The 16,088-nt window shown below is 44.3% G+C and overlaps 2 pseudogenes across 2 annotated transcripts in view; one reads left to right on the top strand and one right to left on the bottom strand.

The window, feature by feature from the left end:
- The first annotated feature begins 1,974 nt into the window (after positions 1-1,974).
- LOC311142597 lies at positions 1,975-8,397 on the top strand (annotated as a pseudogene). Its single transcript has 5 exons — positions 1,975-1,990; positions 3,306-3,445; positions 7,842-7,894; positions 8,191-8,235; positions 8,327-8,397. The product of its transcript is annotated as an uncharacterized misc_RNA (transcript).
- A 6,671-nt stretch (positions 8,398-15,068) lies between these two features.
- LOC311142772 (teneurin-2-like) overlaps positions 15,069-16,088 on the bottom strand; it is a 269,215-nt pseudogene continuing 268,195 nt past the window's right edge. Inside the window, exons 28-29 of the transcript in view lie at positions 15,936-16,066; positions 15,069-15,806 (exon numbers count right to left, since the gene is read on the bottom strand). The product of the transcript in view is annotated as a teneurin-2-like (transcript). The remainder of the gene's footprint in view (positions 15,807-15,935; positions 16,067-16,088) is intronic.

Below are 16,088 nucleotides of genomic sequence, written 5' to 3'. Positions count from 1 at the left end.
GGAGCGCGCCTACACACAACACTCAAAGGATTTTTATACAAAGTAAATCAAGAAAAAGGCTTTGTTGACGCAAATCCGAATTAAAAAGACAGAAAAAAATTGCTTTAAAGATAACAGTCCATTCAACCCGAGGTAATACTGCAATTATTCACCCAGAAACATTATAGATCTCTTTAACTGCGCAAAGGGAAGATTTGAACTTATCTGCTTGATTTATTTCTTCTTCAGTGTTGAATTTCTACAATCTGTCCAAATTAAGTAAACTATGGAAAGTTCAAATATAACTTTGGTGCTGCAGCTGCTTAAAACTATAGTTTTACTTTTCTGAAACGTCAATAGCTGTGAACAAATTTCCCTATAATAATCTTTAATATGGCTGGGACTTGCCAGCCACTGAAAGGCCATATGGGGCTCCAGAGTGGCGCAGCGGTCTAAGGCACTGCATCTCAGTGCTAGCGGCGTCACTACAGACCCCCTGGTTCGATTCCAGGCTGTATCACAACTGGCCGTGATTGGGAGTCCCATAGGGCGGCGCACAATTGGCCCAGCGTCGTCCGGGTTTGGCCGGTGTAGGCCGGCATTGTAAATAAGAATTTGTTCTTAACTGACTTGCCTAGTTAAATAAAGGTAAAACAAATAAAAAATGAGGGAGTGGAATGTATTGCATATAATTCAATTCAGACCCTGGCCTGTTCTCTGATTATCATTACAATATTAAAATATACTGAACAAAAACATAAACGCAACATGTAAAGTGTTGGTCCCATGTTTCATTAGCTGAAATAAAAGATCCCAGAAAATGTCCACAAGCACAAAAAGCTTATTTCTCTCAAATTTTGTGCACCAATTTGTTTACACCCCTGTTAGGGAGCATTTCTCCTTTGTCAAGATAATCCATCCACCAGACAGGTGTGGCATATCAAGAAGCTGATTAAACAGCATGATCATTACACAGGTGCACTTTGTGCTGGGGACAATCAAAGGCCACTCTAGAATGTGCAGTTTTGTCACACAACACAATGCCACAGATGTCTTAAGTTTTGAGGGAGCATGCACTTTGCATGCTGACTGCAGGAATATCCACCAGAGTGGTTGCCAGAAAATTGAATGTTAATTTCTCTACCATAGGCCGTCTCCAACGTCGTTTTAGAGAATTTGGCCTCACAACGGCAGACCACATGTAACCCCGCCAGCCTAGGACCTCCACATCCGGCTTCTTCACCTGCGGGATCGCCTGAGACCAGCCACCCGGACAGCTGATGAAACTGTGGGTTTGCACAACCAAAGAATTTCATGTCAGGGAAGCTCATCTGCGTGCTTGTCGTCCTCACCAGGGTCTTGACCTGACTGCAGTTCGGCGTCGTAACTGACTTCACTGGGCAAATGCTCACCTTCGATGGCCACTGGCACGCTGGAAAAGTGTGCTCTACACAGATTAATCCCGGTTTCAACTGTAGCGGGCAGATGGCAGACAGCGTGTATGGCGTCGTGTGGGCGAGCAGTTTGCTGATGTCAACGTTGTGAACAGAGTGCCCCATGGTGGCGGTGGGGTTATGGTATGAGCAGGCATAAGCTATGGACAACAAACACAATTGCATTTTATGGATGGAAATTTGAATGTACAGAGATACCGTGACGAGTTCCTGAGGCCCATTGTCGTGCCATTCATCCGCCGCCATCACCTCATGTTTCAGCAAGACAATGCACAGCCCCATGTCTCAAAGATCTGTACACAGTTCCTGGAAGCTGAAAATGTCCCAGTTCTTCCATAGCCTACATACTCAACAGACATGTCATCTATTGAGCATGTTTGGGATGCTCTGGATTGACGTGTACGACATCATGTTCCAGTTCCCGCCAATATCCAGCAACTTCGCAGAGCCATTGAAGAGGAGTGGGTCAACATTCCACAGGCCACAATCAACAGCCTGATCAACTCTATGCGAAGGAGATGCGTCGTGCTGCATGAGGCAAATGGTGGTCACACCAGGTACTGTCTGTAATACATACATGTTTCAAACAGACCACCATAGTCCCTGTGCCCAAGGAAGTGAAGATAACCAGCCTAAATGATTACCGCCCCGTAGCACTCACATCGGTAGCCATGAAGTGCTTTGAAAGGCTGGTCATGGCTCACATCAACAGTATAATCCCGGATACCCTAGACCCACTCCAATTCGCATCCCGCCCCAACAGATCCACAGATGACGCAATCTCAATCACACTCCATACTGCCCTTTCCCACCTGGACAAAAGGAACACCTGTGAGAATGCTGTTCATTGACTACAGCTCAGCGTTCAACACCATAGTGCCCACAAAGCCCATCACTAAGCTAAGGAACCTGGGACTAAACACCTCCCTCTGCAACTGGATCCTGGACTTCCTGACGACACAACAGTAATAGGCCTGATCACCGACAACGATGAGACAGCCTATAGGGAGGAGGTCAAAGACCTGGCAGTGTGGTGCCATGACAACAACCTCTCCCTCAACGTGAGCAAAACAGAGGAGCTGATGCTGTACTACAGGAAAAGGCGGGCCGAACAGCCGTAGTGGAGCGGGTCGAGAGTTTCAAGTTCCTTGGTGTCCACATCACCAACGAACAATCATGGTCCAAACACACCAAGTCAGCCGTGAAGAGGGCACGACCTTTTTCCCCCTCAGGAGACTGAAAAGATTTGGCATGGGTCCCCAGATCCTCAAAACGTTATACAGCTGCACCATCGAGAGCATCCTGCCCGGTTGCATCACCGCCTGGTATGGCAACTGCTCGGCATCTGATCGTAAGGCGCTACAGAAGGTAGTGCGTACGGCCCAGTACATCACTGGGGCCAAGCTTCCTGCCATTCAGGACCTATATACTAGGCGGTGTCAGAGGAAAGCCCAAAATATTGTCAAAGACTCCAGTCACCCAAGTCATAGACTGTTCTCTCTGCAACCACACGGCAAGCGGTACCTTTGGTCTAGGACCAAAAGGCTCCTTAACAGCGTCTACCCCCAAGCCATAAGACTGCTGAACAATTAATCAAATGGCCACCCGGACTATTTGCATTGACCCCCCCCCCCCTTGTTTTTACACTGCTGCTACTCATAGCATAAGCACATGCTCCCTTCCAATCACAAGACAATGGAATCTGACAGTCAAGTGTTGTGGCTTTCTCATTATGTTTCTGACATTTGGTCAGATTGACATTTTGTCACATGCCATATTTATGCTTTTCTGGTTGTTTTGTAATTTCCCACACTCCTGGGCAGATTAATCTAGCTGTCCACAAATTAATTTTGATCAGCCCCCTCCTTACAGGGGCTCTGGCCCCCACGGCCCCTGGATACCGACCTCAGGGATACCAACCCCAAGGGTTCCCAGGGATACCCTGCTCCGGGGTACCCACCCACAGACCCTGCCTACTCTAACTTCCCCCCCAGGACCCCCAGGTTACCAGGGTAACCAGATGCCTCTTCAGCCACAGTTTGACCCAAGGTGCAGGAGGCCAGTTCCGGGTATCTGAGGCTCAATTTAACCACTGCCTGTGCATATGCAAAAATCAGCTATTTCACATTTCACCTCTTTCTATAGAAAGGATAATGCTTGCTTTCATTATTATTGATGACTAGTTGAGGTGTCAGTGAAATTTGTAGATAAGGCCAGTACAACTCAATGAACTCTGATATATATTACCGGTCCAAAGTTTTAGAACACGTACTCATTCAAGGGTTTTTCTTTATTTTTACATTGTAGAATAATAGTGAAGACATCAAAACTATGAAAAAACACATATGGAATCATGTAGTAACCAAACAAGTGTTAAACAAATCAAAATATATTTTATATTTGAGATTCTTCAAATAGCCACCCTTTGCCTTGATGACAGCTTTGCACACTCTTGGCATTCTCTCAACCAGCTTCACCTGGAATGCTTTTCCAACAGTCTTGAAGGAATTCCCACATATACTGAGCACTTGTTGGCTGCTTTTCAAAAAATAAAAATCAAAATGTATTTACCACATGCGCCGAATACAACAGGTGTAGACATTACCGTGAAATGCTTACTTACAGCCCTTAACCAACAATGCATTTATTTTTTTATAAAAAAGTAAAATAAAACAACAACAACAAAAAAGTGTTGAGAAAAAAAGAGCAGAAGTAAAATAAAATAACAGTAGGGAGGCTATATACAGGGGGGTACCGGTGCAGAGTCAATGTGCGGGGGCACCGGCTAGTTGAGGTAGTTGAGGTAATATGTACCTGTGGGTAGAGTTAAAGTGACTATGCATAAATAATTAACAGAGTGGCAGCAGCGTAAAAAGAATGGGGTGGGGGTGGGGGGGCAGTGCAAGTAGTCCGGGTAGCAATAATTAGCTGTTCAGGAGTCTTATGGCTTGGGGGTAGAAGCTGTTGAGAAGCCTTTTGGACCTAGACTTGGCTCTCCGGTACCGCTTGCCGTGCGGTAGCAGAGAGAACAGTCTATGACTAGGGTGGCTAGAGTCTTTGACAATTTTGAGGGCCTTCCTCTGACACCGCCTGGTATAGAGGTCCTGGATGGCAGGAAGCTTGGCCCCAGTGATGTACTGGGCCGTACGCACTACCCTCTGTAGTGCCTTGCAGTCGGAGGCCGAGCAGATGCCATACCAGGGAGTGATGCAATCAGTCAGGATGCTCTCGATGGTGCAGCTGTAGAACCTTTTGAGGATCTGAGGACCCATGCCAAATCTTTTCAGTCTCCTGAGGGGGAATAGGCTTTGCCATGCCCTCTTCACGACTGTCATGGTGTGTTTGGACCATGATAGTTTGTTGGTGATGTGGACACCAAGGAACTTGAAGCTCTCAACCTGTTCCACTACAGCCCTGTCGATGATAATGGGGGCGTGCTCAGTCCTCTTTTTTTTCCTGTAGTCCACAATCATCTCCTTTGTCTTGGTCACGTTGAGGGAGAGGTTGTTATCCTGGCACCACACGGCCAGGTCTCTGACCTCCTCCCTATAGGCTGTCTCATCGTTGTCGGTGATCAGGCCTACCACTGTTGTGTCGTCGGCAAACTTAATGATGGTGTTGGAGTCGTGCCTGGCCATGCAGTCATGGGTGAACAGGGAGTACAGGAGGGGACTGAGCACACACCCCTGAGGGGCCCCCGTGTTGAGGATCAGCATGGCAGATGTGTTGTTACCTACCCTTATCACCTGGGGGTGGCCTGTCAGGAAGTCCAGCATCCAGTTGCAGAGGAAGGTGTTTAGTCCCAGTATCCTTAGCTTAGTGATGAGCGTTGAGGGCACTATGGTGTTGAACGCTGAGCTGTAGACAATGAATAGCATTCTCACATAGGTGTTCCTCTTGTCCAGGTGGGACGGGCAGTGTGGAGTGCAATAGAGATTGCATCATCTGTGGATCTGTTGGGGCGGTATGCAAATTGGAGTGGGTCTAGGGTTTCTGGGATAATGGTGTCGATGTGAGCCATGACCAGCCTTTCAAAGCACTTCATGGCTACAGACGTCAGTGCTAGGGGTCGGTTGTCATTTAGGCAGGTTATCTTAGTGTCCTTGGGCATGGGGACTATGGTGGTCTGCTTGAAACATGTTGGTATTACAGACTCAGTCAGGGACATGTTGAAAATGTCAGTGAAGAAAATTGCCAGTTGGTCACCACATGGTCGGAGTACACGTCCTGGTAATCCGTCTGGCCTTGTGAATGTTGACCTGCTTAAAAGTCTTACTCACATCGGCTACGGAGAGCGTGATCACATTGTCATCCGGAACAGCTGGTGCTCTCATGCATGCTTCAGTGTTGCTTGCCTCGAAGCGAGCATAGACGTGGTTTAGCTCGTCTGGTAGGCTTGTGTCACTTGGCAGCTCGCGGCTGTGCTTCCCTTTGTAGTCTGTAATAGTTTTCAAGCCCTGCCACATCTGACGAGCGTCAGAGCCGGTGTAGTACGATTCAATCTTAGTCCTGTATTGACTCTGTTTGATGGTTCGTCGGAGGGCATAGCGGGATTTCTTATAAGTGTCCGGGTTAGAGTCCCGCTCCTTGAAAACGGCACTCACTCTGCCGTCCGACTCATCCCAAACCATCTCAATTGGGTTGACGTCAGGGGATTGTGGAGGCCAGGTCATCTGATGCAGCACTCCATCACTCTCCCTCTTGGTAAAATAGCCCTTACACAGCCTGGGGGTGTGTTGGGTCATTGTCCTGTTGAAAAACAAATGATAGTCCCACTAAGCCCAAACCAGATGGGATGGCGTATCGCTGCAGAATGCTGTGGTAGCCATGCTGGTTAAGTGTGACTTCAATTCTAAATAAATCACAGACAGTGTCACCAACAAAGCACCCCCACACCATAACACCTCCTCCTCCTCCATGCTATACGGTGGGAAATACACATGCGGAGATCATCCGTTCACCCACAGCACGTCTCACATAGACACAGCGGTTGGAACCAAAGATCTCCAATTTGGACTCCAGACCAAAGGACACATTTCCACCGGTCTAATGTCCATTGTTCGTGTTTCTTGGGCCAAGTAAGTCTCTTCTTCCTATTGGTGTCCATTAGTAGTGGTTTCTTGGCAGCAATTCGACCATGAAGGCCTAATTCACACAGTCCCCTCTGAACAGTTGATGTTGAGATGTGTCTGTTACTTGAACTCTGTGAAAAATGTATTTGGGCTGCAATTTCTGAGGCTGGTAACTCTAATGAACTTATCCTCTGCAGCAGAGGTAACTCTGGGTCTTCCATTCCTGTGGCGGTCCTCATGAGAGCCAGTTTCATCATAGCGCTTGATGGTTTTTGCGACTGCACAGGAAGAAACTTTCAAAGTTCTTGAAGTTTTCCGTATTGACTGACCTTCATGTCTTAAAGTAATGATGGACTGTCGTTTCTCTTTGCTTATTTGAGCTGTTCTTGCCATAATATGGACTTGGTCTTTTACCAAATAGGGCTATCTTCTGTATACCCCCCATACCTTGTCACAACACAACTGATTGGCTCAAACGCATTAAGAAGGAAATCAATTCCACAAAAGAACTTTTAACAAGGCACACCTGTTAATTGAAATGCATTCCAGGTGACTACCTCATGAAGCCGGTTGAGAGAATGCCAAGAGTGTGCAAAGCTGTCATCAAGGCAAAGGGTGGCTATTTGAAGAATCTCAAATATAAAATATATTTTGATTTGTTTAACACTTGTTTGGTTACTACATGATTCCATATGTGTTATTTCATAGTTTTGATGTCTTCACTATTATTCTATAATGTAGAAAATAGTAAAAAATAAAGACAAACTTTTGACCGATAGTGTATAATTTTCCCAGGATGAACACAGTCTGTGCCAGGCAATCTCTGTGACAAGAGGCCAAAGTGATAAGATCAATTTGAATCCTTATAGGCATGAATTTCAACTTAACCCGCCACCAATTGAAGCATTACTGCTGGCTTAATCCACATTCCTTTGGTCTCTGACAGTGTTGCTCAACCCTAATCAGTGGAGTTGCAGTCAAACCCCAGGGGCATCCAATTCCAGCTCCCAGTCTAGTCATTTAGCAGACACTCTTATCCAGAGTGACTTACAGGAGCAATTAGGGTTAAGGGCACATCGACAGATTTTTTTAGTTAGTCGGCTCAGGGAATCGAACCAGCAAGCTTTCGGTTACTGGACCAACGTTCTTAACCACTAGCCTACCTGCCACCCTCTATATCTTTGTAGATCCTCCCTCATCCCCTCAGCACACACTGATATTACTAGTAAATAATGGATACAAGCTTTTTGTTATTCCAACATTATGAACATGCATGTGTGTAGGGAGGAGGGATTTGGAATACAGCATTGAATAACTTATCCTCTTTGTCTTGCAGGTTGACGTTTATTGTCATGAATCTTGCCCATGAGGCAGACCTGAGCGATTTCCGCTAGATTTTTTATTTTTTATTTTTTTTGGGCCGGCTGCTAAGTCAAAATTGGCTATATTGTAAAAATTCATGTAAAAAAGGGTTAGGGCTAAAATGAGTTTTTATGACTTTTGTGACTGTGCCAGCTAGTGACCACTCTGAACAGCTGCCTCCAGGGCAAGATTCATGACAATAAACGGCAACCTGCCTTTGTCTTGTATGAAGAAAAAAAATGTATGCACTCACTAAGTCACTCTGGATAAGAGCGTCTGCTAAATGGCTAAAATGTCAATGTAAATGTCTTCCTCTCTGTCAGTGTATGTGGTGGAGGACAGGAGTCGAGATGGCGGAGGAGGAGGAGGTGGAGGAGGAGGAAGTGGAGGAGGATGAGGAGGAGGTGGAGGTGGAGGACAAGGACAGGAGTCGAGATGGCGGAGGAGGAGGAGGAGGAGGGGAGCACGCCTGTCTCACGGCCTGTTGGACGGCCCTGTGCTGCTGCTGTTTGTGGGACATGATGACCTGATCACTGAGCCTAACGAGACGACGCCTCACTGTGACCTCACCATGTCGTCCCCAGAGAACTCTACCACAGTGTACAACGGTTTTGACTAGGTGGAATATAGCTATGACCGGAAGTGAAGTTTTCGTAGCAGGTTAGGAGAAGTAACGTAGCAGGTTAGGAGAATTAGGTTAAAGTTAGGAAAAGGGTAAGGGTTAGCTAAAATGCTCTTCTAACCAGCTACGAAGTCACTTCCGGTCATAACTGTACTCCATCTAGCCACAACTATGTACAACCCTCTGGAAGTTTTTACTGATCTTTCACTTCCTGTCTCTGTCTTTTATTTGTGGTAACTTTATGCTGGCTAAATTGTTGCAAACTTGACTTTGTACGTCATAGAAAAACCGGAACACTCAAAGTACTAAAGCTAACTTTCGTTTTTGAAAGTATTGTCTTCACCAAATAAAAATGTCTTAAAAAATGATGAATAATCAGTTGAATTATTAACAGTTGATATTTAATTATAGTTGTTTGTTTTTCATATTGGAGATGTTGGAAACTCAAGTTTCTCTTTCAATCAATAATACAAAATTTAAAAATGTTTGCTTTTCATGGTAAAGAACTATGTTAACTATGTAAGGTAACTAAGGAACTTCCAAGAAAACAAGTTAAATCATTCAAACAACAGACTTTGCTTGTTAGTCCAAGGAGTTGCTACAGTTAAATACCAGTTATAGCTGGGTTATAGCTTCACAGTTAGCTATATTAAACAAATGTAAATATGCGCAGGTATGTGTTTCTATTTCTGAAAAGACATTCTGTGAGTTCAGATTCAAGCCCCGTTTATACCTGGTGCTAACATGTGTCCTGATCTTGTCCACATTCTGATTGTGTAGACGATTAAAATAACTGATTGGTATCAGATCTTCCTGACCACCTCCGGAGGTATTCTGGGATGCGTTATAATGTATCTAGATGTCTTAGAAGCGTAAACAGATCTGGATTACCAAACCATTTAAACCGTCCCTCTAAAATCATTGACAGGTGGCACCATTGCATCGACGCATCACTATTTGTCTTAAAATAAAAATGAGCATTACACTGAAATATATACCTTTTTTGAGAAAGGGGATCATCAAGATTAGAAACTGTGACCTTCTGTCCAGTGTCTAGTCCACTGCACCAGCAGGGGGAGGGCACCAGTCCTTTTTTTCACAGTCCGAAAGCTGTTCAGTCAGAAAGTTAGAAATGTATAAAGTTAGTATATTATAAATGTGATTAGTTAGGAACGTTGGTTAAGGTTGGAAAACTGGGATTTCGAATTCGCAACTTCGCGGGTTGCAACCTGCATTTAATGCTGCATTCGTAACCAAGTGGGAAAGTGGTAATTACCAGTTGTGAATTCGTAAATACCAGTTGGATGCATTTAACGTGCTTTGAACTCATTGAGAAACGCTGATTGGCTAATGGCCAACAAGCTACGTCAACCATAAACTAAAAGTACAACTATCACGCTTGTAAACAAATTAGTGTTCAAAAACCATATGAATAGATAGCTTTTTATAAATAACGCTTTGCAACATTTAACTTCCGTAAATGCTATTAGAGGTAATTTCATCCAACCAATCAATTCATCTCCCAACTACAGCCGAAGGAGGATCACAATCAATTATTTTAATCGTCTACTCTACGAATTTGGACCCAATCAGAATGTGGACAAGATAAGGATACATGTTAGCACCAGGTATACATGGGGCTCAGTGGAAGCTCCTCAGAGGAGGAAGGGGAGGACCATCCTCCTCAGTGAATTTCATAAAAATAAAAATAGTGAAACATTTAAGAAGTTATCCTTTTTAGATAAAACTATACAAAATATATTAACGTCACCAAATAATGGATTAAAACACACTGTTTTGCAATGAAGGTCTACAGTAGCCTCAACAGCACTCTGTAGGGTAGCACCATGGTGTAGCCGGAGGACAGCTAGCTTCCGTCCTCCTCCGGGTACATTGACTTCAATACAAAACCTAGGAGGCTCATGGTTCTCACCCCCTTCCATAGACTTACACAGTAATTATGACATCTTCCAACGTATCAGAGCTCTTGCAGCATGATCTGACATGTTGTCCACCCAATCAAAGGAACAGAGAATGAATCTAGTACTGAAAGCATAAGCTACAGCTAGCTAGCACTGCATCAAATGTGGTGAGTAGTTGACTCAAAGAGAGAGAAAGACAATAGATGAACAGTTCTGAACAAATTAATTTCTTGAAAAATGAAGGAGCGAGCGAGAGAGAGAAGAGAGGAGAGAGAGCTATATTTCGTCATTTTTTTTCACTTTCACTTACTTAGCTAGCAAATGCAGCTAGCTAGTTTAGCCTACTCAAACACCCGGCTCAAACAGAGAGATGCTATGTTAGCTAGCTGGCTATGACTATCCAACACTGGAACTCTTCTAAGTCAAGGTAAGCATTTGGTTTTACAAACGTATTGCCACCGGGGCCCACCGGTGTAACTGCTAAACTGCTTACTGAATGTACGCCGTACTGCATGATTGTAGCAGGTTTACTAACATGTTAGTTCTATTAACTATGTTGACTATGACGTTACTTTAGCTAATATGTTGACAACGATGTAGGTGTGTATAGCGGTTATGATATGGTTTGGCTTGGAAAGGTTTTTTCGCCTGGTCACAAACAGCTGATGGGTTCTGCATTGAATTCCACAAGCGAAGGGAAAAGGTGAGAAGAGGAGAGAGGAGAGAGGAGGAGAGAGGAGGAGAGCGCGTAGACGCGAGAAGGAATACAACGAGCTGTTTGTATGTGGCTATGAAAGTGAACTGTTTGCGTGTGATCAGGGGTGTATTCATTCCGCCGATTCTGTTGAAAAATGTTTCCTAAATGGAAGCAAATGTAATGAAACGGGGATAAACATGCCTGAATTTGTCCAATAGAAACTCTTGTTTGCAACTACTGGACTAATGATTACACCCTAGATCAGCTAGATGCAGGCATGAGTGTGCAAGGCGGTATTGAATGTGTGTGCACCTACATTGTAAACCTTCATTCATAGGCTAGTTTGTAGCAACCTCATGATGGGTACGGGGAAAATTGAGTATCATGTAGTAGCCTAAACCTATCGATGTTACATTGAACTGGGTGAATGGAATATGAATGACAGACATCCAATATGCTGTAATAGAAATAAGGCCATGCTCATTAAAAAAAAAACAATCGTCCTCCCTCATCTTAAATGGCACCGACCGCCACTGATTGCGCTTTAGACTGGGAGCAGTGGGTTTGATCTGCATGTGTGAAAATAGCTGCAGAGGTGCAACTTGTCCAGAACAGTCTGGACTACTGAGCAATGTTCTATAGATTATTCTACTGTCATGGAGGGGTTCAGTCCAATATGCAAATGTGGATGTCAATGATTACAGATGCTTGTTAGCTCGGAGTCGGACCGTTCTCGACCTCACTGCGGTACTCCAGCCAGTCTTTATACGGCAAGGTCAGGGTTCGAAGATGCTTCTGGCAGGCGCTAATTAAAACTGTAAAAAATAACCTGGGAGCCACTGCAGCTGACAGGAAGTGGTTTGCCTCCAACGATCTGAATTTGAATAATACAATACCCGCTTTTAATCTTAATTTACCTCAGCAGTACAAAGGAAGCCAATTTTACCTGCCACTCAGCATTTGACAGACTGAATTGCTTTGATTTATTCGCAATTTTAAAAGTTTAGGTTAATGAAGTGTGTAAGTGCTAATGATAGTGTAAGTGCTGAATGGAAGATAAGGGTAGCTAGTCTTCCACTGCCCTCAGGGAAGCACATTGATCCACAGCTCCTTGCTGAAAGAGGGGAAAAAAAAACATTCCATGCAACATGAAAAAACAAGTTTATTCTGATTAACTTCCCACATAATCCTCACCCTAGTGTAAAGAATGTTTCATGACACCTATTCATGTACATATTGACATCCATACTGTGGTTATTCACAGTGAAAATATACTTTTTTTTACAGATATGGGTGGTTACAGAGATGCCACTAGGTAAAAAAAAAATGAATTAAAAGCCCCAGTGTTAAAAGGGGAGGTTTGAGGTTGGCCAATCAAATGTAATAAGATCAGTATGTACAGCGCCTTGCAAAAGTATTCATCCCCCTTGGCGTTTTTCCTATTTCGTTGCATTACAACTTGTCATTTAAATTGATTTTTATTTGGAATTTCATGTAATAGAAATACACAATATAGTCCAAATTGGTGAAGTGAAATGAAAAAAATTACTTGTTTCAAAAAATTATAGAAAATACATAACGGAAAAGTGGTACGTGCATATGTATTCACCCCCTTTTCCTATGAAGCCCCTAAATAAGATCTGGTGCAACCAATTACCTTCAGAAGTCACATAATTAGTTAAAGAAAGTCCACCTGTGTGCAATCTAAGTGTCACATGATCTGTCACATGATCTCAGTATATATACACCTGTTCTGAAAGGCCCCAGAGTCTGCAACACCACTAAGCAAGGGGCACCACCAAGCAAGCGGCACCATGAAGACCAAGGAACTCTCCAAACAGGTCAGGGACAAAGTTGTGGTGAAGTACAGATCAGGGTTGGGTTATAAAAAAATATCCAGAACTTTGAACATCCCACGGAGCACCATTAAATCCATTATTAAAAAATTGAAAGAATATGGCACCACAACAAACCAGCCAAGAGAGGGCCGCCCACCAAAACTCACCAGGCAAGGAGGGCATTAATCAGAGAGGCAACAAAGAGACCAAAGATAACCCTGAAGGAGCTGCAAAGCTACACATCGGAGATTGGAGTATCTGTCCATAGGACCACTTTAAGCCGTACACTCCACAGAGCTGGGCTTTATGGAAGAGTGGCCAGAAAAAAGCCATTGCTTAAAGAAAAAAATAAGCAAACATGTTTGGTGTTCGCCAAAAGGCATGTAGGAGACTCCCCAAACATATGGGAGAAGGTACTCTGGTCAGATGAGACTAAAATTGAGCTTTTTGGCCATCAAGGAAAACGCTATGTCTGGTGCAAACCCAACACCTCTCATCACTCCGAGAACACCATCCCCACAGTGAAGCATGGTGATGGCAGCATCATGCTGTGGGGATGTTTTGCATCGGCAGGGACTGGGAAACTGGTCAGAATTGAAGGAATAATGGGTGGCGATAAATACAGGGAAATTCTTGAGGGAAACCTGTTTCAGTCTTCCAGAGATTTGAGGCTGGGATGGAGGTTCACCTTCCAGCAGGACAATGACCCTAAGCATACTGCTAAAGCAACACTCAAGTGGTTTAAGGGGAAACATTTAAATGTCTTGGAATGGCCTAGTCAAAGCCCAGACCTCAATCCAATTGAGAATCTGTGGTATGACTTAAAGATTGCTGTACACCAGCGGAACCCATCCAACTTGAAGGAGCTGGAGCAGTTTTGCCTTGAAGAATGGGCAAAAATCCCAGTGGCTAGATGTGCCAAGCTTATAGAGACATACCCCAAGAGACTTGCAGCTGTAATTGCTGCAAAGGGTGGCTCTACAAAGTATTGACTTTGGGGGGGTGAATAGTTATGCACGCTCAAGTTTTCCGATTTTTTTGTCTGATTTCTTGTTTGTTTCACAATAAAAAATATTTTGAATCTTCAAAGTGATAGGCATGTTGTGTAAATCAAATGATACAACCCCCCCAAAAAAATCAATTTTAATTCCAGGTTGTAAGGCAACAAAATAGGAAAAATACCAAGGGGGGTGAATACTTTCGCAAGCCACTGTAGACAGAACAATACTAAAGTCACTTATTTTGAGAAATGTACAAATTAGACCGCTTTCAGGTTGGATCTGTGTTGCTGAATGAATGTACACATTTATCTTGGTAATGTGAGGGCAACAGGTTTGACAGTAAACAATATGAAAATCCGACATACACCATATATTTGTCTGTAACATGTTGTCTTGGGCTGCAAATTTAAATAAATAAACATTGAGAATACTTTCATATTTTACAAAAAGAAAAGAAGACTTTTATGCATGTTGTCCTCGATACAAATTCATCATGATTGTCATTTAGTGCAGACAAAAAGAGCAAGAAAAAGTATACTGCACAGGAACATACAAATCTACATACATGTTACATCCTCAATCTCTGTCTTTGTTAAATTAAAACATATATTACTATGTACTTTGAATGAAGAACAACTGAGCGTCCTTAAACATTGCTCATGGTTATGACTGTATTGGCAAGCGATGGCTCTATGTTCCCCAGACAGTGGTCTGAGACAGTTCAAGAGTTGTTTAGCCATTAGAAAGAAAAGCCTTGACTGGGTTGTCATTGTCAGTGCTGTGTAGGGTACGTCTGATAAGACGTTGGAAAGCAGTTAACTTTTTCCTCATTGGCATCAATACCAATCCCTCCAAAAAAAATGTAAAAAGATTCTCGTTTTTTCAAAATCCATTTTTTTCCCCCTCTTAAAAAAGTAAGTAGAGTTCATATCATTAGTAGTTAAGGGTGCTTTTCTAAATCATTGTCTGAACTAATTCAGGCGCTGTTTTTACATTCAGCAAGACATCTGTTTTGTGAGATTGTGTCCTCTTAGATGCTCCTGCAGCATTGCGAGGGAAACCCCATTTTTACTCTCCCTAGGAGATGTAGTGTCAAAGGGGCGGGGCTGTGCTGTGCTCTGTTACCTCCTGCCCATCTCGTTCTGTCTCAGGAACTGGATGTTGCTGCTGCTGTCTGCCAGTTCTGGGTACTGCTCCACAGGCAGCACATAGTACCCATCGTAACCTGGCACCTTCCCTGTTGCCAGGAGCTGCTGCCTCTCTCCCTCTGCCCACAGCCTCCCTCCCTCTCTGTTCTCTCTCAGGCGCTGCTGCTCTCTCATCCAGGCCCCCGACAGGGCCCTCTGGTGGGCTTGCTCCAGCAGGCGACCCCTCTCCTTCTCCAGCACGTCAGCCACCAGGCCATAACGTACGCTCAGGGACAACGCCACCGTGTGGATCTCCACGGTGACACCCCGGCGAGAGCGTCCACTCACAGTCACGTTGACGCCGTTCTCCAGGGCTTTCCTCCCACTGCTCAGCCCCAGAGACAGCAGGTCACTGTCAGCAAGGCCCAGCTTTACAAAGAAGTGGCAGTCCTTCCCGTCTATGGTGTAGTGGGTTCCCTCCAGATAGACGGCGTTGTTCAGGACCTGGGCCACTTTGCGGCTGTCCTCGCTGGCCAGGCCTGATACACCAGTCACCACATGGCCCTCCTTGATGGCCAGCATCATGCCCTGGCCCACGATGGGGATCTTGGTGCCGAACCAGTAGCCAGGCTTGTCCCGTTTGGCCCGGCGCTCCTTGTTGAGCAACCTCCCCTCCAGGGCCATGAAGGCCTGGTTGTGGCGTTCTGCTGCATGCTGCACCCCTGTTATCAGCTGGAAACAGCAGAGGGTCAGCCGGACAAGTGATTGTTTTATTTAAATTATGAACATCAATTACATTGAGATTGGCCTGTGTAGTCTTAGTTATCATTAGCTCAAATATGTGTTTTATAAACAACTCACCGGAACAGTCTCAGAGTCCTGGCTTGCCAGTAGTTCATAAGGCGGATCAACAAAATACATGGAGTGTCTGGGGAAACCTGGTATGATGTTACTGAGCTGGAAACCAAACATCACCAGCCAGCTCTTCACGTCTGCAAAATAGATTTACATTCA

The sequence above is a fragment of the Coregonus lavaretus genome, assembly GCF_964263955.1.
Source record: "Coregonus lavaretus genome assembly, chromosome: 15".
Classification (NCBI taxonomy): Eukaryota; Metazoa; Chordata; class Actinopteri; order Salmoniformes; family Salmonidae; genus Coregonus; species Coregonus lavaretus.
This window is presented reverse-complemented; position numbering and strand designations above follow the sequence as displayed.